The sequence below is a fragment of the Panthera onca genome, chromosome A1, assembly GCF_046562875.1.
Source record: "Panthera onca isolate mPanOnc1 chromosome A1, mPanOnc1 haplotype 2, whole genome shotgun sequence".
NCBI lineage: Eukaryota > Metazoa > Chordata > Mammalia > Carnivora > Felidae > Panthera > Panthera onca.
This window is the reverse complement of record NC_138339.1, coordinates 113,954,732-113,982,558: the sequence shown is the minus strand read 5'-3', so window position 1 is coordinate 113,982,558 and position 27,827 is coordinate 113,954,732. Positions and strand designations below refer to the sequence as shown.

General features: G+C 36.5%; 1 protein-coding gene across 4 annotated transcripts in view; it reads left to right on the top strand.

The window, feature by feature from the left end:
• Nucleotides 1-27,827, top strand: part of GPBP1 (GC-rich promoter binding protein 1) — a 76,326-nt gene that overhangs the window by 1,479 nt on the left and 47,020 nt on the right. For 3 of the 4 annotated variants that reach the window (XM_078449681.2, XM_060635741.3, XM_060635743.3), the window contains exon 2: nucleotides 86-1,060. The gene's annotated coding sequence lies outside the window, so the exon portion shown is untranslated. Of the gene's footprint in view, nucleotides 1-85; nucleotides 1,075-27,827 lie in introns of all 4 variants that reach the window. The other variant, XM_060635742.3, reaches the window with a different exon arrangement.

Sequence of the window (27,827 nt, the reverse complement as noted above, 5' to 3'; positions counted from 1 at the left end):
GGCTTCTTCAAGATGGGGGTTAATTTTTTGCTCAAAATTAAAATTTCAGTGTGTAATTTTTTTTTTGTTTTTGTAACTTTTACAGGTGATTGAATTACCCGTTTGTGAAGATCATCTTCTAGGTTTTGTGTTAAAAGGCCCCGGATATTTGAAGTGGCCATTTTGGGATTACAATATCTTTGGATAATTTTGCCCCAGAAGTTTATTAAAAGTGGCAAGAATCATCTCTGAAGTGAATTTATAGTAGTGAACAGTTCTGCAAGCTACTTAAAGAGACCCAGTCATTTCTTCAGTATTTTGGTTCAGACGGATTATATAACTGGTTAAATTATTTCAGCTGGTGGTATTTTTTTTTTTGCCCCTTCCCCCCACCCCCACCCTTCTCCTGTAGTTGGTGTTCTTCAGCCAAAACTGTAAGATAATGTTTGATTTGTGTACTAAGTAGTTTCGGCGGTTTCAAATTACAGTTTAAGTACTGCTGAAGTTTCATGGCATTTTATTTTTACCTTTATTAAAAGTTTTAGGAATTTTTGACCTCAGCTATTTTCATGTCACAATGGGACAGCTTTTCTAAATGAAGACGTTGAAAGAATACAGAGTTTTTTTCCTTTTATCTTTTATTTACGTGGAAATTTAAGATGTTGCAGTTTTCCAGCAGCATGGTAGTATTGAGATAGCTATGTGTCTCTCTTTGTGCTGATGTTTAGGAATGTTCTTCAGATGTGAAATTTTCTTTTTGTTTTTGCTTTTTGGCTCATAAATTGGATATTTCATCTGGAGTGGATAAGTACAACAGTGACAAGTACATGGAATAATAAAGAAGACTTTAAAATCTTAAATCCAAGGAACTTGGCTAATTCTGGAGATAGCCGTATGAAAACTTTAAGACAGAAGTATGGGTAGCTGACTTGAAGTAACTCTATGTCAAATAGTCATAGGTTAAGTATCTTCAAAGAACTTGGATATTATTTCAGAGGATACAAAATAAAAAAACAAACTGGAAGACATAAAGATTACAGAGAAAAACCCAACACCTTCCTGTGCAGTCCTGTTGGAATTTGTAAGTATTAAATGGTGAGCAAATCAAGAGTTCATTTGTAAATTAATGAGTCAAGTTTATCCTATGTTGGAAGACTTTCTGTTTCTTGGAATAATACTGCTTGGCTTAGTTTCCTGGACAGTCTGTAAAGTACTGTTAAGTAAATTGAAATGAAGAAAGAGTTAAGATTTAAGAATATTTCGGATCAAACAGTCCACATTTTACATTTTTGTGTTCCGAAAGTAAAAAAAAAAAAAAAAAAGAAAAAATCCTTATGATCAGTATTCATCTTAATTTTTATGGATTCATAGATTGTTAAAAAGGCGAGAAAAATGTTTCATGAGTCTTTCCAGCCAGTTTATTTTAAAAAAATTTTTTTAATCTTTATTTATTTTTGAGAGAGATAGAGAGGGAGACAGAATCTGAAGCAGGTTCCAGGCTCTGAGCTGTCACCACAGAGCCCGACTTGGGGCTCAAACCAGTGAACCATGAGATCATGACCTGAGCTGAAGTCGGATGCTTAACCGACTGAGCCACCCAGGCACCCCCAGTTTACTTTCTTAGTGTGAGTTTAGACTGCTTTCTAAAGGCAATTTTGTGTTACAGTTTAGTTAGGTAGTTTAAATTATAACATAGGGCTTGGTTTTTAAATCTGATATTTCATAATCGTTCATAATTCTTTTAAATAACTGATTTCCTTTTCGGAAGTTTATGCTGGCTTATGTTTATAAACAAAGCTTTTTTAAAAAATTAGAAATATTGCTGTAATAGAGATCTTCTGACAAATGAGAATTCTGATTTAATAATTGTTATATTTTTCAGAATTGAATAATAGTACTTTTAGTTACCGTATAATTTTTCAGTCTATTCTAGGCATAGGAGTGTTTTTAAAAATTTATTAAAATACATTTTTTAGATAGTTACTACTAGTGAATATAATAAAACTAGAGTTTATTTCATTTAATTACTTTTCTGAGATAAAAGATTGTAATTTTGAACATTTTGCCAAGATGGCCTTACAACTTGTCAGTACTTCACTTATTTCAAAACTTTTTTGCTTTGCTCTTGAATCCTTTTATCTCACTTAGAGCAGAAGAGGTAGTAGAGTCCAAAAGAATGGAAGTATCCAAATATAGCATTTATTTTCTGATCTAAAATTGAGATTAGAGTTCATTAATTTTGTTAAAATAGACTGAGTTAGTTGTGTTTTCTCTGTCAGTGCTATGTAGTACTTTTAATTGAACTTCCACCTTGATTTATGTAAAAAAAGTGGCAAGACCATTCTCCACACCTTTTCACTTCAGATTGCCTGCTATTTTATTCATTTCTCAATTTAATGACTTTTCAAGTAATTTGTCTAAGAATATATATCTTAAATGAGATTAAAAAGTTGAACTGCGGGGTGCCTGGATGGCTCAGTTGGGTAAGTGGCTGACTTCGGCACAGGTCGAGATCTCATAGTTCGGGGGTTCAGGCCCCCCATCGGGCTCTGTGCTGACAGCTCAGAGCCTGGAGCCTGCTTCGGATTCTGTACCTCTCTCTTTTGTCTCCCTCTCAAAATTACATAAACGTTAAAAAAAAAATGTTGAGCTGGAAGGGCACTTGGGATGCTCAGTCGGTTAGCACCTCCCTCTTGATTTTGGCTCAGGTCATGATCTTCGGGTTTGTGGGATTGAGCCCCAGTGTGGTTCTGTGCTGACAGCACAGAGCCAGCTTGGGATTCTCTTCTGTCTCTCTGCCCCTCTCCTGCTTGCACGAGGGCTTTCTCTCTTTCAAAATAAAATAAACCTTTAAAAAAAGAAGTTGAACTGGTAATTATTTTTTTTTCGTGGAAAAGAACAACATTAATTGTGATTATCTTCCTTTAAATTATTACTATGGATGTTACCTGAAAGCCTTGGTGTCAGGATAAAACTAACTCCAGAGTCAGGGTTTTTAACAATTAACTTTAATCTTTGAATAGTCTGACGTTGGTGAACTTTGCTTACAGCAGTTGTTCAAGGACATATTTACTTACTTGAACGTCTTGATAAATATTTTATTATATTCTTGGCATTGAGTAGATAGCAATACTAATTGGAACAGTTGCTGGGCTGCTCCCCCTACCCTCTTAGTACCTCTTTTGAGCCTCTTTTTCTCCCCTACTCTATTGTTTTTTTTTTTTTTTTTTTTTTAATCTGTGCCTAGACTATAGACATAAGAAGTAATCTAGTAATGCTTATAGATGATGACAGTGTCACATATTCTGTATAATAAACATATTTACCTAGAATACCTTAACCTTAGAATAATTCTGTGAAGAAAGTGCTGTTATAGTGGTATAGATAAGAAAATTAAGATTTAGAAAGACTGAAACTTGGAGAAAGTTACTTGGTTAGGACCAAAGTTACCTAGGAGTCTGGGCCAAATCTCTCAGGTCTGACTGGAGGGCTCCACACTTTCAGTCACCATGCTACACTATAAATGCTCATTTGAGCATTATCCGTGATATTTTTGTTTCTTCTCTTATACTGCTTCTCTTTGGTTAGTATTGACTACTAGTGGAATTTGGAATTAGGCTAAAAGGTAGAAGAGAAAATATTGTTCGTATTGCTGTTTGTTAGTAACTGGTAAAATTTTGGTTAGCCAAAAATTAAAATGTGGTTTCAGGTTTTGTTCATGTCTTACACACCCATAGCCTCTTTGTACAAGTGTGAAGCTAAATTCATTTTAGCTTTGTTGTACTTTTTCTCTGGTTTTGAACTGAGATTAGTCCATGAATTTTTGTGCTTAAAGTTCCTGACGCTTGAGAATTGATGAAGGGAAGAATAGTAGGGAAATAAAAGGAATGGAAAATAATAGGGAAACAACAAGAGTGAGCAGAAGAAAGAAAAAAATGAAATTTAGAGAGTTACAGAGGAATAAAGATGGGAACCTCTAGTCTGAAAGTGAAATTAGCAATTGAGGATAGAACCTAAACTCCAGGCCAGGGGCCCCTGGGTGGCTTAGTTGGTTGAGGGTCCCACTCTTGATTTCTCCTCAGGTTATGATCCCAGGGTGGGTCATGGGATTGAGCCCTGTGTTGGGCTCAGTGCTGAGTGTTGGAGTGGGTTTGGGATTCTCTCTCTGTCCCCTTCTGCCGCTCTCCCTCACGCTCTCTTTAAAAGAAAAACAAAACAAAACCAGTAACATAAACCCAAGCAGGATCATCTAATTGTCTTTGACCTAACCACCTTTTCTGTTTAATTTTTTACAAAAACGTTAAGGTAACCATTTAGATCCAGGTAAGGGTAGTGATGTAGAAAAAGAGAAATGGCTGGGAGTTAAAAGAGATTTTTGGTTTAGGGATTGGAAAATTTAGAAAAGAGCCTATGTGACCTTGTATATTTACCTAATCTCTTTGGTGTTAGTGTTTTCATAAAACTGATGACAATAATATATGAAGGCTTTTTGTTAATGGAGAAGCATAATCTATAAAGTTATATTCTAATTCCAATATTTTAAGATTCTGAGTGTTACATGTCAAATCAGTATTTGTCATAGTCTGAAGTTATTTCTTCTTTCAAGTTTATTTGTTTATTTTGAGAGAGAGAGAGAGAGTGCCAGCAGGGGAGGGCCAAGAGAGAGCTGGAGAGAATCCCAAGCCAGTTCCATACGTAGAGGGTGTCTCTCTATCCTACAACCCAGGAGCTGAGCTGACATCAAGGGTTGGGTGCTTAACCCACTGAGCCACTCAGGTGCCCCTGCAGTTTCATTTATTATCCTAGCTTGGCCTTTGAATAAGAAGGTAACCGTACTATCTCATCTCTTTGCCTTTTAGTTCCATTCTCTTTTTTCCCATAGTCTCTCCGTGGCCAGAAAAGTCTACCTAAAGTAGGGCTCTTTGTTTTGTTATCTCACTAGCCTTTAAGGTGATGGATTTGACATATTTAGGAAGAGCAGGTTGGAAAGAGATTTGTTCACTGTCCCCTTCTCCCCTTTTATAAATGTTTTATATATCAGGATTTCCTAAAAATTTTTTTGGGTGGGGGGGAGGCAGCTACATAAGTGGGTGTGGGAGACTGTGGTTTGAGAACTGTCTAAAATTGATTATTTTGGGGGCGCTTAAATATTTTTTCTCAGGAGCGGGTCCATTGCTTTGAGCAGGACTCTCATTAGAAATTGAATGTTAGAATTACTGATAAACCTTTTGTGGTTTGATTTTCAGTTTTACCTGCTTGCTTTTCTCCTTTTTGTTAGCTGCTACACCCAGCAGAATAGTTAGAGGCTTTTGCTCTATGTCTTTTCAAGTAATTACTAGTTTCTGCATCTTTTTATACAAGGTATCCCATTCTTGTTCTTGAGTCATCTTTGTGTTCACAGCTTTGGTGAGTGTAGTGTTTTGGTGTTTTATTTTCTGCCCTTTAATTCAGTTTACAGATTTTATTTTTTGAAACTGTATTTAAAAGTTTTTTTCAGGGGCGCCTGGGTGGCTTGGTCGGTTAAGCATCCGACTTCGGCTCAGGGTCTGTGAGTTCGAGCCCCGCGTCGGGCTCTGCTGACCGCTCAGAGCCTGGAGCCTGTTTCAGATTCTGTGTCTCCCTCTCTCTCTGCCCCTCCCCTGTTCACGCTCTGTCTCTCTCTGTCTCAAAAATAAATAAAAGTTAAAAAAAAAATTTAAAAAAAGTTTTTTTCAGACTTATTTTTTAGCAAGAAAGTTTTAAAATTGTAGTTGAATATGTTGTGTTTCCTTTGAAACTCAGAACTTGCAAATACCCTTTAAGAAATTCTTAAACTGAAAATTGTCAGAAAGTTATCTATACGTATACATATTAGTAAAAGAAATTAGTTGGTTTTTCAGTGAATGTAAATATTTTAATGAAAGAGCTTTAAAAAATAAAAATTGTTACTATCTCACATGATTTCTGTGGGTGAGAAATTTGGCAACAGTTGAGCTGAGTGATTCTGACTCCCTCTAGGTCCGAATCTAAAATCTACATCAATATGGTAACCAGGGCTGCAGTTATTTGAAGGCTTGACTGGGGCTGGATGATCTTCTTCCAAGATGGTGTACTCATTGGCCTGGCAGGTTGATGCTGGCTCTTACCTGGAGGACTCAGTTCCTTACCGTACATGGATCTCCATGGAGCTCTTTTGAGTGTCTTCTACGGTTTCTTTTTTTTTTTTTTTTTTTTTTTTAAAGTAATCTTTAGGGGTGCCTGGGTGGCTCAGTCGGTTGGACATCCAACTTCGGCTCAGGTCATGATCTCGCGGTCCGTGAGTTCGAGCCCCGTGTCGGGCGCTGTGCTGACAGCTCAGAGCCTGCAGCCTGTTTCAGATTCTATGTCTTGCGCTCTCTATGACCTTCCCCCATTCATGCTCTGTTTCAAAAATGAATAAACGTTAAAAAAAAAAAATTAAAAAAAATAAAAAATCTCTACACTCAACTTGGGGCTCGAACTCACAACCCCAAGATCAGAAGTCCAGTGTTCCACCAGCTGAGCCAGCCAAGTGCCCTTCCTCCTTAAGTTTCTTTAAATGTGGCAGCTGCAGTTTGTAGAGCAAGTCATCTGAGAAGAGAGATAGGTAGAAAGCACAGTACCTTTTAGGACCCATTCCAGAAGTCACTTCTGCCACATTCTTTTCGTTAAAAGCAAGTTATTAAGTCTAGCCCTCAATCAAGGGAGGGTAGTTAGGCTTCATCTTTTTTCAAAACAATTTCTGGGCATACTTAAAAACCACAATAGGAGGTAATATTTCACAACCACTAGTTGTCGGCTTAATTGGAATTAGGCAAAGTCGGAGCCAAAGTCTTAGCTAAGTATGGGTAGGTTGGGCTATTATAAGTTTAGAGAAAATATATTCTAAATTTAGGAGACTTAAATCTTTCTACTTTTTAGCCATGATACGAGATTTGGAAGTAAGGGTTTTTTTTCCCCCCGCCTTCATACTAATCTTCCAGTCATTGTAATGAGGGATAACTTTTTTTTTTTTTTTAATCCTGGCAAAAAAAACATAAGGTTTACCAATTTAGCCATTTTTGAGTGTACAAGTGGCATTGAGTGCCTTCACATTGTTGTGGATTCTTCATTTCCAGAACTTTTTTTATCTTCCCAAACTGATACTCTTTGTACCCATTAAACATTAACTTTGCATTTTTCCCTGTCTGTAGCCCCTGGCAATCACCATTCTACTTTGTATTTCTATGAGTTAGGCTACACTAGGGACTTAGTGTAAGTGGAATTGTGCATATTTGTTGTTTTGTCATTGCCTTATTGTACTTTGTGTAATGTCTTCGAGGTTCATCCATGTTGTAGCATGTGGTAGAATCAATTTCCTTCCTTTTTAAGACAAAAGAATAATCCATTGTATGTATGTATCAAATTTTGTTTACCCATCATCTGTAAATCGACACTTCAGTTGTTTCTGCCTTTCTGAAATCATGAATAATGTTGCTGTGAAAGAGAGTGTACAAATAATTGTTTGAATCCCTATTTTTTTTTTTTTAATCTTTGATTTTAATCCTTTTGGATATATACCCAGAAGTGGAATTGGTGGTTCGTATGGTAATTATATTTTTAATTCTTTGAGGAGCCCCCATAGTGTTTTCCATAGTGATTGCACCATTTTTTATTCCTACCAGCTGTGCACATGGGTTCCAGTTTATCTATATTCTTTGCAACATTTGTTGTTTTCTGTGTTTTTGATAATAGCCATCTTAGTGGTTGTGATGTATCTGTGGTTTTGATGTGCATTTCCCTAATAATTACTGATGTCTTCTCATTTGCTTATTGGCTGTTTTTTTTTTTCTTTTTTTTTTTTTTTAACGTTTATTTATTTTTGAGACAGAGAGAGACAGAGCATGAACGGGGGAGGGTCAGAGAGAGGGAGACACAGAATCTGAAACAGGCTCCAGGCTCTGAGCTGTCAGCACAGAGCCCAACGCGGGGCTCGAACTCACGGACCGTGAGATAATGACCTGAGCCGAAGTCGGCCGCTTAACCGACTGAGCCACCCAGGCACCCCACTTATTGGCCGTGTTGTAAAAAGTTTATTTATTTTGAGAGAGAGCATGTGTGTGGGGAGAGACAGAGAGAGTTGGACAGTCCCAAAGAGGCTCCATGGTGGTAGTGTGTAGCCAGAGGCAGGGCTCAGTCTCACAAACTGTGAGATCATGACCTGTGCTGAAACCAAGAATTGGATGCTTAACCCATTGAGCCACCCAGGCGCCCTTGCTTATTGGCCATTTTATATCTTCTTTGAAGAAATGTGTATTCAAGTCCTTTACCCGTTTTCAAATTTGAATTGTTGGAGTTCGGCATATATTCTGGATATCCACACCGGTCATGATGACTAGATTTTGATAGCTACTATTTATCAGTGTTTACCATGTTCCAGGCAGTGTTCTAAGCCTTGGAAGTGAATTAACTGTAATCCTCATGGACGGTGTGTGTGGGAAGGTCCTATTTTCATTTTACAAATGAGAAAATGAAAGCACAGAGATAGTCACAAGGTCACATAGCCAGTAAGTGATATTTCTGAACCTACACATTCTGTATATCCAGAGCTGAGACTTCCAACTATGAGGGCTTATAGTTTAAGTTTTTAAGGTGTTAATAATGAGCAAAGTAAAAATACTACTGTTTCAGGACTGGGAAGATACTTTATCGTAAGCCAGTGACTAAATTTTATTTTCCTTAATCAGATGCAGTTGTGACTTGTTTATAATCTACCTTTCACATGGGTATATTCTTTATTCTCATTCGGGAGTATTTTACTTTTGGATCACTTCGTAACTAGTATTCACAGTATTTTAGATTAGAAAGTGCTTTTCCCAGTTATAATGTGAAATAACTGCTCTTTCCGCTCTGAGGTTAATTTACCCAAGGTTGTCATTAAGTGACAGCCAGAATTTCAGTTCCGTTTATCTGTATTTCCTTAGGGTTCTAAGTAGATCTTATTCTAGAGCAGTGCTGTCCAATAGAACTTTGTGAAATGAGGGAAGCAGTCTGTGTCTTTGCTGTTTGTTAGGATAATCTCTAGACCTAGGTCATTATTTGAGGTGTGGCTAGTGCCGATGAGGAACTGAATTTTGAGTTTTATTTAATTTTAATGTACATTTAAACAATCACATGTGGCTGTTAGCTGCCATGTTAGCGCAGTTCTAGAGCCAGCGGTGTAGGATCCAGTAAGATCTGTGTATCTTTTTTTTTTTAATGTTTATTTTTGAGAGAGAGAGAGAGAGAACACAAGTGCTTGTGCCCATGAGTGGGGGAGGGGCAAAGAGAGAGGGAGACAGGATCTGAAGTGGGCTCCATGCTGACAGCAGAGAGCCTGATGTGGGGCTCAAACTCATGAACTGTGAGATGTTGATGTGAGCAGAAATCAGGAGTCAGACAGTTAACCGATTGAGCCACCCAGGTGCCCCAGATCCATGTATGTTTTATAACAAGTACTTATCAAAGTCCCCTTCACTATCCTGAAATAAAATTTTATTCACATAATAAGATCATATTAATACACACCTGAAGAAAGACATTTATAATAATAAATTTTAATATGTAGTAGTACAGATGTGAGAATTCTAGAAGACAAATGTTTCCAAAACATTCTCACAAATTTCCAAACACTATTTGCCCTTCTTAAAAGAAACAAAGTGACTAGTGTTTTTTTTTAATAATTTTTTTTTTTAATTTACTTATTTATTTTGAGAGAGAGCGTGTGTGCACATGAGAGAGTGGGGAAGGGGCAGAGAGATAGGGAGACTCCCAAGCAAGCAGTCTCTATACTACCGGTGCAGATCTCTAAACAGGGCTTGATCTCACAGACCCTTAATGGTCTGAGCCACCCAGGTGCCCTAGGATTAGTGTTTTCTTAAGTACTTCTGGCTTTTTAGGAAGAAAAGTATGTCGGGTAGATTAATAATACAGTGATTAAGGTACGTTTCATTTATTTTTCTAATATTTACTGCCATTTCAGTTGAGTAGGCAGTTAGCTAACATTAAATCTGTCTTATGGTGTAGTGGCATGGTATGTGTAGATATGATCAAAAGAAATTATCAGCTTTCCTCTCATAAATTGAAGGTAAAAATCAGTATCCAATTTGGATTGGTGGCCTTGGTTGTTGATGTAGAGGGGAAATTGTGAGATTAATTTATAATTCCTCAGAGCAAAGAATATAAATATAGGGTCAAAGTAGTATAGGGGAAACACTATTAACAATAAAAATTAACATTTTAATAGTTTGTTTTTACAAAAGTGTGTGTGCCTGTTAGTTTATTTTAATGGAAGTGTGAATGCATTTTTAAACTAGGTGTTTTGAAGTGTAGTTTACATACAGTAAATTCACTCTTTAAGCGTACAGTTTGAAGATATTTTTTCAAATCAGTTGTGTAATCTTACCACGTGAGAATGTAGAGCATTTACATCACCTCAGTTACTTTATTGTCCTTTATGGACAGTCCTCTTCCCTCACCTCACCTCTGTTCTCTGGAAACCACCAATCTGTTTTTCTTGTCTTTTGTGTATTCTGGAATGTCATATAAAGGGAATCAGACACTGTGTATACTTTTGTTTCTGGCTTTTTTCATGCATGTTATTGCATATGTTATAATTCATTTTTTTTTTTTTTTATTGCTAAGTGGTATTGTGTACACCACAAATGTTTATTCATTCTCTGGTTACTAGGCATTTGGGTTGTTTCCCATATTTGGCTTTTGTGAATAAAGTTTCTGTGAACATTTGCATACCGGTTTTGTTTTGTTTTGTGGAGAATTATTTTCATTTCTCTTGGGAAAATTACCTAGCAGTGTGATTGCAGGGTCATATGAATTTGTGTATTTAACTCTGCTGAAAACCTACCAAAGTGTTTTACAGACACTAAACCGTTTGCATTTGCACCAGCAGTATGGTGCATAGTTCTGCATTCTTGCCAGTATTTGATGTCAGTCTTTTAATTTTATCCATGGAGTTGGTGCATTGTTTGAATTAGCATTGTGGGTTTTTTTTTTTTTTTTAAGTTTATTTATTTTGAAAGAGCACAAGTGTGAGCTGGCGAGGGGCAGAGGGTGAGAGGGAGAATTCCAGGCAGGTTCTGTGCTGACAGCGCTCAAGATTTCATCTCACGAACCATGAAATCGATGTCAGTGGAAACCGAGTTGGATACTCAACTGACTGAGCCACGTAGATGCCCCTTGCATTGTGGTTTTAATTCGTATTTCCCTAATAATGATGCTGAACATCTTTTTATGTTTTTGGTGGTGTCTGTTCAGATCTTTTGCCTGTTTAGAAAAGATGAGATTGTCTTGTTGAATTGTAAGAATCATTTATATATTTTTAGATACAAGTGTGTGCAATACATGTTTTGCACATAATTTCTCCTAGCCTCCTAGAAATCTTTCTTTAATCCATAATTGCAGGATTTGTCTTGCTTTCTTCTAGAAGTTTTGTAGGTTAGCTTGTAACTTTTTTTTTTTTTTTTTTGCATGTGGTGTGAGCAGTGGGTTGAGGTTCTTTTCTTTCTTTCTTTTTTTTTTTTTTAATACTGTAGATGTCCAATTGCTCCCCAAAAAAACAAAACCTTTTTTTGTTTGTTTTGTTTGGTCTTTTTCCAGTACCATTTATTGAGAAGATTTTGTTTCCCATTGAATCAGTTTGAAATACCTCTTAAAATGCAGTTCTGCGAAACTGCTGATTTATTTATCATTGCCGTATATGTTAAGTCAGTAGTTGATAAATACAGATGCTAGCATAGATCTTTTCTGCCTTATTTTTAAAATCCGGATATCTCTTGCTTTCTAAAATCTTTTATAGGAAATGTGGACTTAAAAGGAGAAATTGTTTTTATGGGCATGTGAGTAAGACCTGTTGCAAAATAATGCCATCTTGAATTGATAGAGCAATCTTCTTTTGAGTGGCTTGAAATGTTAGATATTATCTAATTTGTACTTGAACATAAGTGAAAATATTTCTTCATTGGAAGTGAAAGGAGGGAACAAACTATCAACTTACTGTAAAACACTGACTCACCAATGGTTCTGGGATTCTTGAGTGCTAGTCTGCTAGAGATGTTCATTGCCTTAGCAGATGTTTTAGTGCCTACTGTGTGCCTGCTCTTTCATGTACTGAACATTTATTTTACTTTTATTATTATTATTATTATTTTTACAATTTACTAATTTATTTTAAAAGGATATGGTAGAGGCACTGGAGTGGCTCAGTTTATTTTTTTAAGTTTATTTTGAGAGAGAGAGAGAGTGAACACAGTGGGCTGGGAGAGAGAGAATCCCAAGCAGGCTCTGCACTGTCAGCACAGATCATGATGAGGGGCTTGAACTCAGGAACCATGATATCATGACCTGAGCTGAAATCAAGAGTTGGGACACTTAACCAACTGAGCCACCCAGGCACTTCTGTACTGAATATTTAGTAGCAAGGCAAAAATGTACTATTTCTGAACTCATCTAGTCGGTCTGCTCTGAAGTTCTGTGAATGCAGAGTAAATAGAGTCCTTAAATTGGAATTGTGGTTTCTTTGCTTCTGGTAAATAATAGCTATTTAATGATGACCAGGGTAGCCTTTGTAAGACTCTTACTTTTGCTCTGATAAAACTGTTTTTTTTTCCTGCCTCACAAGATTATCCTTACAATCCAGTGAAATAATGAGTGCTGAATGCTTTGAAATTGTAAAATGATGCAGACGTTATTAGCAGTATTGTTCTGGCTTCATCACATAGATAGTCGTGATTGAGGAGCATTATGATCAACTAGGAGAGAGAGAGCTTGTAGATTGGGAGCATAGGTAAATGTAAATTGAAAGGACAGAACTAAGCAGAAACCAGGTATATTTAGATTGTATTTTAGAATGTTTGAAATTGATGAAAATATAATGCATTGCCTTCTTTTGAAGCAATATTTGTGTAATCTGGGTTATGGTACCATAGTTTATGGTACACAAATGATTTCACGTTAAATCTGCAGTCCATCTCTCTTCCCCATATTATACTCTTGTATTTTTTAACTGTCTTCTTGACCTCTCCATTTAGTTTACAAATTTAATATATCCAAAACTGCACTCTTTTGAGTCTTAACTTAGCTCTATTCTTTCTCCATTCTTTCCTAGCTCAATAGATGGCTACATAGTCCATCTACTCAAGCTAAAAAAATGTGGCAATCACCTTTGGTTTCTTTTTTCCCATCTAATTAGCTAGCAAATCTATTTGAAATATGTCCATTTTTATTCCACTGCCACTGGACTTGTCCAAGCCACCATTTTCTCTAACGAGAACTACTGCTATAGCCTTGTAACTTTGTTCCTCTGCCATTCTTATACACTTGTAGTTTATTATTCACAGAGCCCACTGTACATACACATAATATGTAGACTCTAGGCTGTAAGCATTTATGCATTGTTTGTCCCTTCCATTTCTTTGCAAGCTTCCTTAAGGTCTGATACCATTGGCCTTTGGCCCTCTTTCTCTTTGAACACAGGAGGCATTTTCCTTCCTGTCTTAGGGCCTTTATGCTTACTCGTTCTTCTGTTTTCCCCTTGTTAGCTCATTTTTAGTGTATATGTTATATTCTAAGTGACCCTAACCATTCTGTGTGAAATTGGCAACCCCCCTTCCTAATCCTTTGGTTTCTCTTATCTGTTTATCCTATTTATTTCATTCAAAGCCCGGTCTCTGTCTTGTTTACTTTCACCCATATTTATCACTTAACTATTCTGAGGGCAGGGACCTTGTCTCATTTATTTGTTATATTCTTAGTGTAGTTACTTGCAGAGTAAAAGAATTAACAATTTAGATAATTTAGGTTAACTTATTTTTTTCCCCACCTTTGAGTATGTGCACTTGGTATTTTTATTATAGCACTGCTTTTTAACTGTTGGGGGACTAGGAGAAATTTGTTAGGGATTATTTATAGCCCAGTTGATTTGTTGTCAGATCATTTAGAAGCTTTTTTTTTTCTGCCTAGACTTAAATAATTTGTTTTATGAGCTTTTAGTCTGTTTGCTAGATTTAAGACTGGCTTTGAATTTGCTGTTAGCTTATTGTAGGAACTGCCTTTTAAGGACTTACACGTTATGACCCTTGCCTTTAAAAATGTTCCTTAGTTAGAACTGTTGAGTTGGAGGGATTAAAACGTAGTAAAATTGTTCTCTCAAGTTTAAAAAGATAAAACACACTTTAAATTTCAAGGAGTAACTTTGAAATAAGTGAGTGAACAGAATTTTTGGCTCCTCATTTTCAGAAATGAGAAAGGCCCCGACAGTTCATTTATATTAACTAATGTCTTGTTTTGAGAAGGAGACATAATCTTTTTATGTTTCTTCCTCCATGATACAAAAGGGGCTGTGTGCCCATAGAGTTCAATTATTTTTGGTATTAAAAATTTTCTCTGTGTTCTTGCTTTGGTTCTTTCTAAGAGCATGTTAAAGGTTGCTTACAAGGGGCTATACTTACCAAAGCTCTAGAAGGATGCTAAACTTGAGGCTGTTACAGTGGGTGATGAAATAATTGTTTGAAGGAACAGTAGCTAGGTTGAAAACTGCTTGAAAAATGCATTCACCTGATAATCATGATGTTTTAAGGACTTTTCGTTGTAACTTAGTTGCCTCAGTTTTTCCATTTAAGACAGACAACTGGTAGTTTTCAGATTTTTCACATGAATTACTCTTTGGTCTTTTTCATTAAAATGAATCCTTGTTATAAGAACATTGTAGAAATGGGGACAAGTGAGTGAAAATGTTTTCAAGTTAGTCCTTTAAAGTAGGACTTTGAAGGCAATTTGATGAGAGGAGCGTCGGTTGGAGACAAAGTTGGCTTAGGTTAGTGGAAAGCAAGTTAGGACTGCAGTGGTAGCTTAAACTATTGCTCTTCTACGTGTTTTGGAGATTACGATTGTATTTTATATGGTTGTAGTTGTACCTCAAGGCAGTGCCTGACAGGTGAGACTAAAACTAACACACAGAATTTAGGGAATTACTAATACAGCTCTTACTAAGATTAATATTTTGTATAAGGTAAGATCTGTACTTAATGTATTCTCAGTTACAGTATGTAAATAGGCAAATATGTAAATATGAATTTCAGGGGGACCTGGGTGGCTTGGTATGTTAAGCATCTGACTTGGGCTCAGGTCATGATGATCCCAGTGTTCATGAGATCAAGGCCTGTGTCAGGCTCTGTGCTGACAGTGCAGAGCCTGCTTGGGATTCTCTCTCTCCCTCTGTCTTCCTCTCTCTTCCTTCCCTGTGCTTGCTCTATCAAAATAAATTAATAAACATTTTCTTAAAAAGCTTTAAAAAATAATTTCACTTATCACTGATTGGTGGGACCTTGGAAACTTTTTTTTTTTTTTTTTTTTTTCATTTTAAAGCTTATTTATTTTGAGAGAGAACACAAGCAGGTGAGGGGCAGAGAGATGTATAGACAGAATCCCATCCAGGCTCTGTGCCATCAGCATAGAGCCTGATGTGGGGCTTGAATTCATGAACCATGAGATCATGACATGAGCAGAGATCGAGTCGGACACTTAACTGACCGAGCCACCCGTGTGCCCCAGACCTTGGGAACTTTATTTACTTATTTATTTTTGACCTTGGGAACTTTAAAATGGGTTTCACATCTATACAAAAACCTATTTATCTTTTTTTGAAGAAAAGATTTTATCAGTATCCTCAGGGTGTACTGAGCACTGAGATACTTGTAAAGTCCTATGCAAATTGCCTAGTTAATAGTGTGTGTGTGTATATATTATGTATATTATATATATGTATTATAAATACATAATAAGTATATTATGTATTTTTAGCTATTGTCTTTATAATAAATCAAGGTACTTGAGTTTCCAAATCTTTGATTTCATGTGAAGGTTCCGATCTCTGAACTCTTTGTGAAATGACTAGTTCATAGTGTTAGGTTCATTTTATAAATTCATTGGTTGAAACTTGTTTGCTGCTTTTCAGCCTTATTTGGCTTGAGAAAAAGGTAATGTTAGTTTGAGGATTCAAGAAATGATAAAGTTAAGTCAGAGTAAACAATTTAAAATTATTTTGAACACATGCACCCATTACAAATTACAAAAAGTACAAAGATTTTTAGAGATCACCCCCTCATGCCTGTTTCCCAGCACTTGTTCTTATCTGAAGAAACCACTGTTTTATGTACTTCTCTGGAGAGCTGTAATGTGTGTAAGCGCTTTATATTATTTTTAACGTAAGTAGTAGTAGCATGAGGTTCACCTTGCTCTACAGCCTATTTTTTTTTTTTCTTAAGGAAATATTTTGGATAGTTATTTCATAATAATGCATGTAAAGCTATAGCTATTCCATTCTTTTTATATTGATGGCTTAATGTCTGTTTAACCAGGTCTTTTCATGTGCATTGTTGTTTTTTTTTTTTTTTTTTTAGAAATAATGGTAGTACCCTTGTAAATGTGGGATACGTTCTTTTTTATTTTTTAAGTTTATTTACTTATGGGAGCGAGAGTGAGCAGGGGAGGGACAGAAAAAGGAGACAGAGAAGAATCCCAAGCAGTCTCCATACTGTTAGTGCAGACCCCAGCACAACCCTTGGATCATGACCTGAGCTGAAATAAGAGTCTGACACTTAACTGACTGAGCCACCTAGGTGTCCCGTGGGGTACATTCTTACAAGTGGAATTTCTGAGTGCAATTTTGAGTGCTATGCTAAATTGCTCTTCATAGAGGTATAACAGCTTAAAGTTCTAACACTATGTGGTATCAGATTTTTTTCTTAGGTGTTTTATCTTTTGAATTAAAATGAAAATTTTTCATACATATGACCCTTTTCTGTCAATTCTGTTTATATGCTTTCTTCATTTTGAAGTTCTTTTTTTCTGTTGATTTGTAGGAGCATTTAATATATGAAGGGAAGTCAACCCTTTATATTTACTCTTTGTAAGGAGTATTCCCCCCATGTTGTTTGCTTTGACCTTGGTTGTGAATTTTGTCGTAGAAAGTGCTCTTTGTGTTTATGCTTATATTTGAATATATAAATATATTTTTATTACTTGTGTTTTGTATGTCATACTTAGAAAAGGCTTACCTTCCCCCTTCTGAGATTATAAAATTTTTTCTCATGTTTTTTCCACAATTGTGTCAGTAATTTTTTTGTCTCTACCCCTTTCAGTCCTCATATTCAGGATTTTTATTCTTCACAAATAAATCTGATGTGGAGTTTTCAGCACAGTGTAACCAAGTATGGAATTACTTTGATATCATAGTAATTTAGTCTGCTGCATTTCCCATTTTGGTAGTTGGAAGATAATCCTTACCATTAATTGCACCTTTTTCTTTTTTACCTGTAATTGCTACTCCTGGTACCAGAAAGAATGCAGTAATCCCCCTACCTTCTTCACTTTCTTCCCCTCCATCCCCCTTCCTTCATTCCATAGTAGTATGCATTCTTGTCACAGAATATTGTTTAAAGTGCTTATGTAGAGTAGCTGCTCCATAAATGTTTGTGAATCAATTTTGTTATTCAATAAGCAGATATATCAAATGTTTCTTTAGGGAAAGCAGAATTTTCCTGTTTGTAAAGTGAAAAGAAATTTGAAGTTATTTTGGTTACTTTCTGAAAACATATTTGGCAGGGCAAGAGAATGAGTTAACTTTCAGTAATTTATGTTGGAGAACTTGAGAGATCCTGGTATTAAAAGAGCAAGCAAGGGGCGCCTGGGTGCCTGGGTGTGTTGAGTGTCTGACTTCAGCTTGGGTCATGGTCTCGCAGTTCGTGGGTTTGAGCCCCGCGTCGGGCTCTTTGTTGACAGCTCAGAGCCTGGAGCCTGCTTCACGTTGTGTTTCTCCCTCTCCCTCTCTCTCTGCTCCTCCCTCACTCACACTCTGCGTCTCTCCCTCTCAAAAATAAATGTTAAAAAAAAAAAAAAAATCAAACAAGGCCTTTTGAGACTGGAGGGGCTTGAGTTCTTCTTGTCTGTCCAGGTTCTGTCAATACTGGCTGTGTATCTTAGGGGTTGTTTGTCTCTTGGTAAATCAGTCCCTTTTTCAGAGCACATGTTTAAGCTGATTGAAGTGTATGTTTTCTTTTTTTTAAAGTGTATCAGTTTACTTCATTTGAACCCTCATAACTTGGGTATTTTCCTCATGGTAAATACTTCAGGTAAAAAACTAATTTGCTTTTACATCTCAACCTTTCTGATAGAAGGATTTGAGGTCACAACCTACCTTTCTTTTTTTTTGTTTGTTTGTTTCTTTCTTCTTTCCTTTCTCTCTCTCTTTTTTTTTAATAATTATTTGTTAACCCTGTTATAATGTTAGATCTAGAGGGACGGCCTTCTTGAGTCTTTAAGGATCTTCACTGTTTTGACTTCACTTTGTTTTGAACACATAGGCTCTTCGGTAATTAAGTTTATTCAAATTAAGTTTTGTTCCAGTTGAGTCCAATTTGTTTGCGGTATTACTCTAAATTACAATATACCATTACCAATCCTTAAAGGAAAAGGGTTGAATTAGAAAAAAAAGGCTGAATTAGAAAAAAAAAAAATCAAGGATGACTTAACCTACTTGAGTTTTATGAAGAAAGAGAAGCTCAGTGAGCAAAAACTTGTTCATAGAGTAAGGCTTGTTTTTTTTGTAGTGAATTTTACATGAAAATTAAATCATTTCATTTTATGTTTCAAAGATCTTGAATTCTGTGTATTGTACCTTTTAGTAGTCTAGAAACTTGAGAAATAGAAGCATCGTGTTTCCAGTAATGATATTTTGTCCTTTAAAATTCTTTTTGAAGAGTGAATGTAGCTATTTCTATATGTGATAATTTAATAATAAGAGTTCTTTAATACTCTGGTTTTTTTGGGGGGTGGGTGGGTCGTGTAAGCAAAGCATGGGAAGGTACTGAGCAATTAAAGAAGGAAACGGAGCATAAGGGTCTAACAAAATTCCAGGGTAAAAGGAAGCATTAAAATGAACCTTTTTAATGGATGGAAATTTGTAATGCTCTAGATTTCTTTTTTTTTTTTTTTTTTAATGTTTACTTATTTGAGAGAGAGAGAAGGTGTGTGAGCAGGGAAGAGGCAGAGATAGGAGACCCAGAATCTGAAGCAGGCCCCAGGCTCTGAGTAGTCAGCACAGAGCTCCATGTTGGGCTCAAACTCGCACCACGAGATCATGACCTGAGCTGAAGTTGGTTGCTTAACCGACTGAGCCACCCAGGCGCCCCTGTAATACTCTAGATTTCTTGTGAAGTTTTTTAATGCTTTCTTATATTTGAATGTCTAATCTATAATTTTAAGTAGAGTTCGATAACTGAAAATACTGGGCATTGTTTCATGGTCCAAACTGTAAAATAACAAACTATAGAATATTTTCCTTTAGTGTGGCCATGGTCCTTAGGCAAGTATTTTTTTTTTTTCTTCTTGATGTTTATTGCAGCATTTACCATCCTTTCTTGATGATCATCACTTTACTTATTTACTTAGTTACTTATTTATTTATTTTAATGTTTGTGTATTTTTGAGAGAGGGACAAAGCATGAGTAGGGGGAGAGGCAGAGAGATGGGGAGACACAGAATCTGAAGCAGGCTCCAGGCTCTGGGATGTCAGCACAGAGCTCGACGCCTGGCCAAAACCCACAAACTGAGAGATCATGACTTGAGCTGAAGTCAGACACTTACCGACTTGAGCTGTCCAGGTGCCCCTATGATAATCACTTTAAATGTTGATTTAAAAACATTTGTAGGCTCTGCTTAAGACCTATGGAATCAATCTATGGGGTGGGGGGGGACTCTTTTACTTCGTATTAGGGAAGTCTGGAAATCACTTAGCACTTAGTATGTGCCTACTTAAATATTAATAAGAATTTTACAACATTGAAAACAATTTCAGTGGAACAGGATGTCCTAGTATTAGTTCTCAAAAATTAGAAATGTGACTCACAAAACTATAGAATAAATGTCACAGACTGATCATTTTTAAAGAATGATTTTCCTTTTATAACCTGATACATGAAGGTTATCGGCCAGTTATTGTAGTATAACTCTTTGGAGAGTGGCATTTCTCATTCAGACAGGCTCTGCTTCTTTGGGTTATGCATCTTTGGCTAGGATATTACAAAGTAAAGTAGTGCTTTCTTCTGCTCATTGCATTCTATCATTTGGCACACTATTTCAGTTTGTTCTTTAACTGATGATATTCACTTTGATCTGTTGATTAAGGATTTCCCAGGCTATTTGCTTGGCTGTTTGACTGCAGAGCTGTAGTAAGTAGTTTGTTTTTGTTTTGGAGGGTGGGAGGTACTTAGAAATTGTGTAAATAACCTCTTCTTCCTTTAATTTTTCATTGTATGCCTTTATATCCAGATTCATGGTGTTTTATTCAAGGGGTTGTAGTACAGCACTCTTATTTTTATTGAAGTGAAACTCATATTACGTGATGTTAACCATTTTATTTTATTTTTTTATAAACAATGCATCAATTTTATTTCAGCCTTCACCTTTTTTTTTTTTTTTTTACATTTTTAATGTTTACTCTTGACACACACACACACACACACACACACACACACACACACACACACAGCATGAGCAGGGGAAGGAGCAGAAAGAGAGGGAGACACCGAATCCAAAGCAGCCTCCAGGCTCTGAGCTGTCAGCACAGAGCTTGACATGGGGCTCGAACTCATGAACTGTGAGATCGTGACTTGAGCTGAAATCGGACGCTTAACCGACTGAGCCACCCAGGTGTCCCAGACATTTTATTTTATTTTATTTTAAAAATCATGTTATTTTTTAGAGGGAGAGTGTGCGTGCAAGCTGGGGAGAGGGGCACAGGGAGAGGAAGAGAGAATCTCAAGCAGGCTCCATGTTCAGCCCAGAGCCCTAGACGGGGCTTGATCCATGACCCTGGGGTCATGACCTGGGCCAAAATCAAGAGTGGGATGCTCAACTGATTGAGCTATCAAGGCACCCCTGAAGTTAACCATTTTAAAACACAATTCAGTGGCATTTAGTACATTCACAATGGTGTAAAACCACTTTTATCAAGTTCCAGAACATTTTTGTCATCGTAAAAGAAAAATATGTATCGATTTAGCAGTCACTCCCCATTCCTCTGTCCCAGCAATTTTTGGCAACCACCAGTTGGCCTATCATCTCTATGGATTTACTTATTGTTGATATTTCATATAACTAGAATTATGCAATATGTGATCTTTTATTTGGCTTCTTTTCACCACTTAGCATGTTTTTGAGTTAACTCTTTTAGCATGTGTCAGTACTTCATTCCTTCTTACACTGTATATATATTATACCACATGTTTATACACTGATGTGTGATGGACATTTGGACATCCCACTTGTTATTGTGAGTAGAGCTGGTGTTGAACACTGGTGTGCAGGTATTTGAATACCCATTTTCAGTTCTTTTAGAGATATATACATAAATATATGTAGTATTTCTGGGTCGTGTGTGTGTGTGTGTGTGTATACACACACACACACACACACACACACACACACACACACACAGAGACATATATTTAACTTTTTGAGGAGTTACGGGAATTTTCCGCAGTGCTTGCATCAATTTACCTTTTTACTAACAATGTCAAAGGGTACCAATTCCTCTCATATTTTTTTTATTTATTTATTAAAAAAATTTTTTTAAATCTTTATTATTTATTTTTGAGAGAGAGAGAGAGAGAGTATGAGCAGGGAAGGGGCAGAGAGAGAGACACAGAATCGAAAGCAGGCTCCAGGCTCTGAGCTGGTAGCACAGAGCCCGATGTGGGGCTCAAACACACGAACTGTGAGATCATGACCTGAGCTGAAGTCGGACGCTCAACTGACTGAGCCACCCAAGCGCCCCTTTATATTTTTGATATTAGATCCTTATCATATAGGATTTGCAAATATTTTTTCCCATCCTGTGAGTTGTATTTCCACTTTCTAGATAATACCCTTTGCCATAGAAGTTTTGTATTTTTATGAAGGCCATTTTCCCCCCTATTGCTATTTATGCTCTTGGTGTCATCTAAAAATCCATTGACAAATCCAAAGTCATGGAGCTTTATCGCCTATCTTCTTCTGGTAGCTTTTATTTTATTTTATTTTATTTTATTTTATTTTATTTTATTTTATTTGTATTTTTCTGATAGCTTTTATAGTTGTTTGATGATCCATTTTGAGTTTATTTTTGTATGTGGTGTGAATAGTATAGTCCATTGAATATCCACCAGTCTCAGCATCATTTGTTGAAAAGACTGTTCTTTCCCCCATTAAATGTTCTTAGTGTTTTGCTCAAAAATTAACTGGCCATACATGTATGACCTCATTTCTGGACTCTTTGTTCTATCCCATTGGTTTATATATCCTTATGCTACTGTGATTTTATTTTTGTAGCTTTGTAATAAGTTTTGAAATACCCAAATGTGAGTTCTGTAAATGTACTCTCCTTCGCAGTTAATGTTTTAGATGTTTGGGATCCCTTGCAGTTCCAAGCGAATTTGAGAATGCCTTTTCTGTTTCTATGAAAAATGATGTTGGAATTTTAATAGATAGTATGCATATGTTATATACTTACACTGTGGTGGGCGTTGGTATGTTTGATGGTGTCCTACATGTCTTTTTGTAGCTGGGGTGCAGAGATAGGTGCAAAAGCACCTGGCTCTGAGAGTCCTCAATACACCAGGCTCAGCCCCTCAAGGCTGACAAAATCCAAAGGTAGAAAAGTGACTGGGGGTGAAACAAGAAAGGAATTTATTTCATTGAGGCCAACACCAGGAAGACTGTGGACTAGCATCTCAAAGATGATTTGTAAAATAACCAAAAATACTTCCGGGTTTTGCATAAGGAGAATGTATGCCAAGGAGAATGTGAGATAATTAAAATTTTAATGAAATTAAAAGAATTAATGGAAAAATCCATGGTGAACACAATGTAAAAGTGTAAATGAATATCAAGATCAGTAAGTTATCTTCTCTAAAGGTAGCAGATCTTTTCACACATGGGTCAAACAAGGAACCAACTTTTAGTGCTTACAGGTTGCAGCTTTTAATAAGACTTGACTAAAGATTTATTGGTTACAGAAAGTAATTTCAGTGCAATACAATAGGAGTTTTATTTCTGCTGTCTGCACATACTGCTACTTTGAGAGCTTTTCAAACAAGAGCCACTTTTACCTAAGTAGAGACACCTTTAACCATGTTCAGCTAGTGTTTTGTTGGAGATGCATGTCTGAAGACAAAAAGGAATAAAAATAAAGGAAAATTAAAAAGTAATTTAACTTTCCCAGTCTTTGCCTGTTGGGTCTTTGTTGGGGAATTTCTTGAATGGTTAGGCACACAGTTTACAACTTAGATTTCATTTCCTGCTCTTGTTGAAACTAAAGATCAGTCTGAAGTGAAAGTTGAGGGTTTTCTCAGGGTTTTTTTCTGAGCAAGTGTCTTGATCTGGGCATATATGGTGTGGTTTTCTAAGTCTCCTGGTATAAGGGAGTTCTCTGCAATGTCATAATTTCCCAGAGAAATTCTCTCTTGGCCTTTATTTACAGCCTTTGGGTGTGCTATTGTTTACTCAGTTATAAACCTTGGTCCCAGGGAGGAGGTTGTTGATTTGCTGTATAATGTTTTGCAGGAATGCCTCTAGCTTAGCAGTTTTTCCTTGCATGGTAGGTAAAACAAAGGCAGCTACCTCAGGTCATTCCTTAGCTCCCAGACAGGTTTATACAGACAAACATAATCCTTTGAGAATAAGGTCTACTTGACTCCAGAAGCAAACCTGGGTTTCACACTGGCTTCAGGACCTCCACTATGCTAGGGAAAGATGGGAGTCAATGACAAATAAAAATGCTATGAACCTTTTCTACTGTTTTTAAGTTTGCGTTTTCTGGATTCATTGTTTGCTTGATTGCTGTAAGCCTTTTGATTGTTTCAGAGTACTGACAAAGCTGATTTTGACAGATTTTGCTTGACTTTTTGGTGTTTCTGTGAAGGGGTAGGCTCTTGGAGTTCCTTTTTTGGTCATTTTTGTGTTGATGTCCTTCACATGTGTTTTCTTATTTTAATGTCCGTCTTGTCCCTGATTTGGCCACTGGGAACCCATTCATGCTGGTTTCTATGTCCTCTTGATACTTTGTAATCATTATTTAGACATTTCTTTGCATATTCTGGGCTTATTTTGTCATCTTCTTTCCCCAGCCCTGGAATCAGCTATTTTTCAAAGCCCTGGTTTTGTTTAGTGGAAAACCATTTTTAGAAGTCGAGGCCCAGTGTTAAGTATGCTCATTGCTATTGGAGTCACTATGCTCAGGCTCTCTCATTGCAGAGTTGGGGGAGGTGTATATACATAAACAGGAATATTTACCTTTATGGTTATATGTGAACATTAGTATCTTAATATTATTTTTTAGTATCTTAATATTGTTAATATGACTGAATTAATCGTTCATGATAGTGATACATTACATTACAACACCACAGCATTCTCCTTTAGTTTTCACCTTTTCTGTTACTAGTTGCTGTGTTCTTTGAATAGTATGAAACTTACCTTTCATTATTCTGAATACTTACTTGATTATTTCCCCTGTATATAATCAGTTTTCTGTCGTAGCCATTGTCACCTGCCCCATGTGGATACCCACCTCTCCCAGCCTAGCCTCTTGACTGTGATCACTCCTTTCTTCCCCGCACATGGATGCCTTCCTTACTACTCTTTTGGGCTCAGTGTCCCATCCCTGACTGTCCCTCTCCGTGGATACCCTTCCTCACTTTGTTTTGATATCGACATCCTGTGCTGGGCCACTCCCAGGTGTTGATACCCTCTTATCTGACTCTGCCTGTTAAGATCTGGATCCCCTGGCTCCTCTGCTTTTCTCCCATATAATAACTGGGATAATAAGTGGGAAGAGGAAGACCCACTTTTTAAATAAAATCTAATATATTAAACTGAGCTTATACTAAAAAAGTATTTCACACGTGAATTTGAATAGTTGTTTTCTGGTTCTTACCTTATTAATGAAGGATTGTGAACAGTTTGGCTAAATGAAAAAGTTAACCTTGTTAAAGGGTTCTATGTAGATAGTCTGATAATAAAGGGTAGTTGTCTTTTTAGAACTTTAATAGTTATCAAGTTGAATCTTGAAAGGTAATTGGTAGTTGTCTTAAATTTTAATAAAGAGAGGAAACATTTTGGTGTTAACTTACCAAAGTCAACCAACCTAGTAACTGAGTTGATTTGAATCTAGGACAGAGTCTAAAGCCTGTGTTCTTTCTTAAAAATCTTTCTTAGCTAAAAAGTTAAAATGCCTTAGCTGTTAGTTGGTTTTGCATGTTTTTGACGTGCTTTGTGACTTAAAGTTTATTTATGGTGTCTGAAATGTAAACCATTATAAAGATAGTAAGTTCACTGTTCATCTAAATTTGAGGTTTTCATTGAAAATATTTGGCACAAACTTTTGGTGGGTTCAGAAGTAAAAGCATTATAGGAATTAGGAAAAATCATATTACTTGTGTACTTTTTGCCACAGTGCATTTTTCAATCTGAAGAACTCCATTTTGGATATTTAAGTCTGGTGCGTACACTTAATAAATATACAGTATTTCAATTAGGGTTTTTTCAGAACCAGTTTTCCTCTGGAGAATTTTTTTAATAGTTGATGTTTTAGACTGAAGGCATTTATTCATGAACAGGTTGTAAGTTGGTTGAGATTAGAAATTAGTATTTTCATACCATCAGCTTTTTTTGTAATTTTATTAAAAAAATTTTTTTTAATGTTTATTTTTGAGAGAGACAGAGTGTCAGTGGGGGCGGGGGTGCAGAGAGAGACTGAGACACAGAATCTGAAGCAGGCTTCAGCCTCTGAGCTGTCAGCACAGAGTCAGATGCGGGGATCAAACCCACAAGCTGTGAGATTATGACCCGAAGTCGGACGCTCAACTGACTGAACCACTGAAGCGCCACCATACCGTCAGCTTTTAAAACTCTTAATTATTTATGTCTACATGGGCCCATCAGACCTAATGGATCTGGTGGAAGTTTCCTAATAACCTGGAATTACTGGTTATTTACCCCCCCCCCCCCCCCCCAGCAGTTTCCTGTAAGTACTAGTTTTTATATACAAACATTTTTGATGAGCGTATTTCTGATACTGTTTGTATTCATTTGTGTTAAGAAACAATTCATCATAGTAAATTTAAAGATCAAATTGGTTTTATTCAGTTTCATGAATGGGGTAGCATCCTATCTATCAAATAGATAAGAGCTTCTAGGAGCTGTACAAAATGGCAGGCTTTTATAGGCAGAAGAGGCTAGGGACAGGGAAAAAGTGGACTACTATATCTTTCATTAGGGAATGGAAGGGGTCTATCAGGTGATTACCTCACTAGTGCTGACCAAGAAATTCCAGACTGACCAGCTAAGATTTGATTTTTGGGAAGGTCTGAAAGCACAGTCAGGTTACATAGTAATAAGTCTTGGTTTGTTGATGTGGGGCTTAGAATAAGTGACTCAGTTTGGGTCTTTTTGTTTCTTTTTTTTTTTTTTTTTTTTCTTTTTGTTTCTTTTTAACGTTTACTAGGGAAGCCATAACAAAAACAAACTGAGTGTCTTAAATAAATTTATTTTCTCACAGTTTTGGAAGTTTAAAGTCCAAGATCAAGATGCCAACAGAGTTGGTTTCCTCTGAGACTTCTCTCGGTTTGCAGATGACCACCCTCTTGTTGCCTCTTCACATGGTCTCTTTTCTGTGCAACCCTGGTGTCTTTCATTGTGTCCAAATTTTCTCCTCTTATTAGGGCACAGAGAATTGGAATGGGACCCACTCTAACACCCTCATTTAAGTTAATCATCTGATTAAAGCCTTTATCTCCAAATATGGTTACATTCTGAGGTTGGGCAGTTAAAACTTGGATATGGGAGTTTGTGGGGGCAAGGGGGCACAATTTGTCTCCTAATATTATGCAGGGAAAGTAAGAATGAATTCTGATGGCACTAAGTGTGGCTAAAAAGAAAATGATAGGGTGGCACTTTCGAAAATTTAATTTGCCTTTATACAGGTAAGGGGGTAAAATTTCTTGTAGCCTCCTAGGTTCCCTGGTTTGGGGCACTGTCAATTAGACTGACAAAAGACAGATTAACAAGAGAAAAGAAATAAAAGTTTATTAGAATATTCTCTCATAGGGGAGTAATTTAGGGATGGTTAGAATTTGCTAAATAACTCTTTACCTAATTCCATTGGGGAGAGAGGAAGGGGAGAAAGGGCAGTAATGGAAAAACAAGATGGCTTGGGAAAGTTAGGTAAGTGGACCCTTAGGAAAATTGATGGGAGAAATGATAGTTTGTGGCAATATCTCCGTTTGGGACTGAATTTTTTTTTTTTTTTTTTTTTTTTCTTTGTAGAGAAGAGTTGCTCCAGGGGAGCTGAATCATAAATCCTTTGGGAGGCTCTGCTTTTAGATAGATAAGGGATTTCAGGAACTAAAATGCTTTAGCTCAAAGCATTTGAGCTTTAGCTCAAAACTGTTAGGTTAAAATGGCATATTTTGGGGTGGCATATCATAATTCCTTCACACACTGTGTAAATGCCTTAATAAGCGTTTTTTACCTTTTTTTTCAGAACGTGAAAATTTCTACCATTAGCTATTCATACTTTGTTCGTTAAAAACTAGGTTCAAATCACATTTAAAGATATTGCAGAAATGAATATGTAATAATAGTGATTTGCCACCTAGGGATTGTTTTTAGCATATAAGTTAGCGAAGATTGTTTAAAATAAGCTTTAAATTATTGGTTATTTTAGGTTATCTGCATTTCCCTGTGAATTTTTGATATAAAGTATAAAAACTTTTTATTCC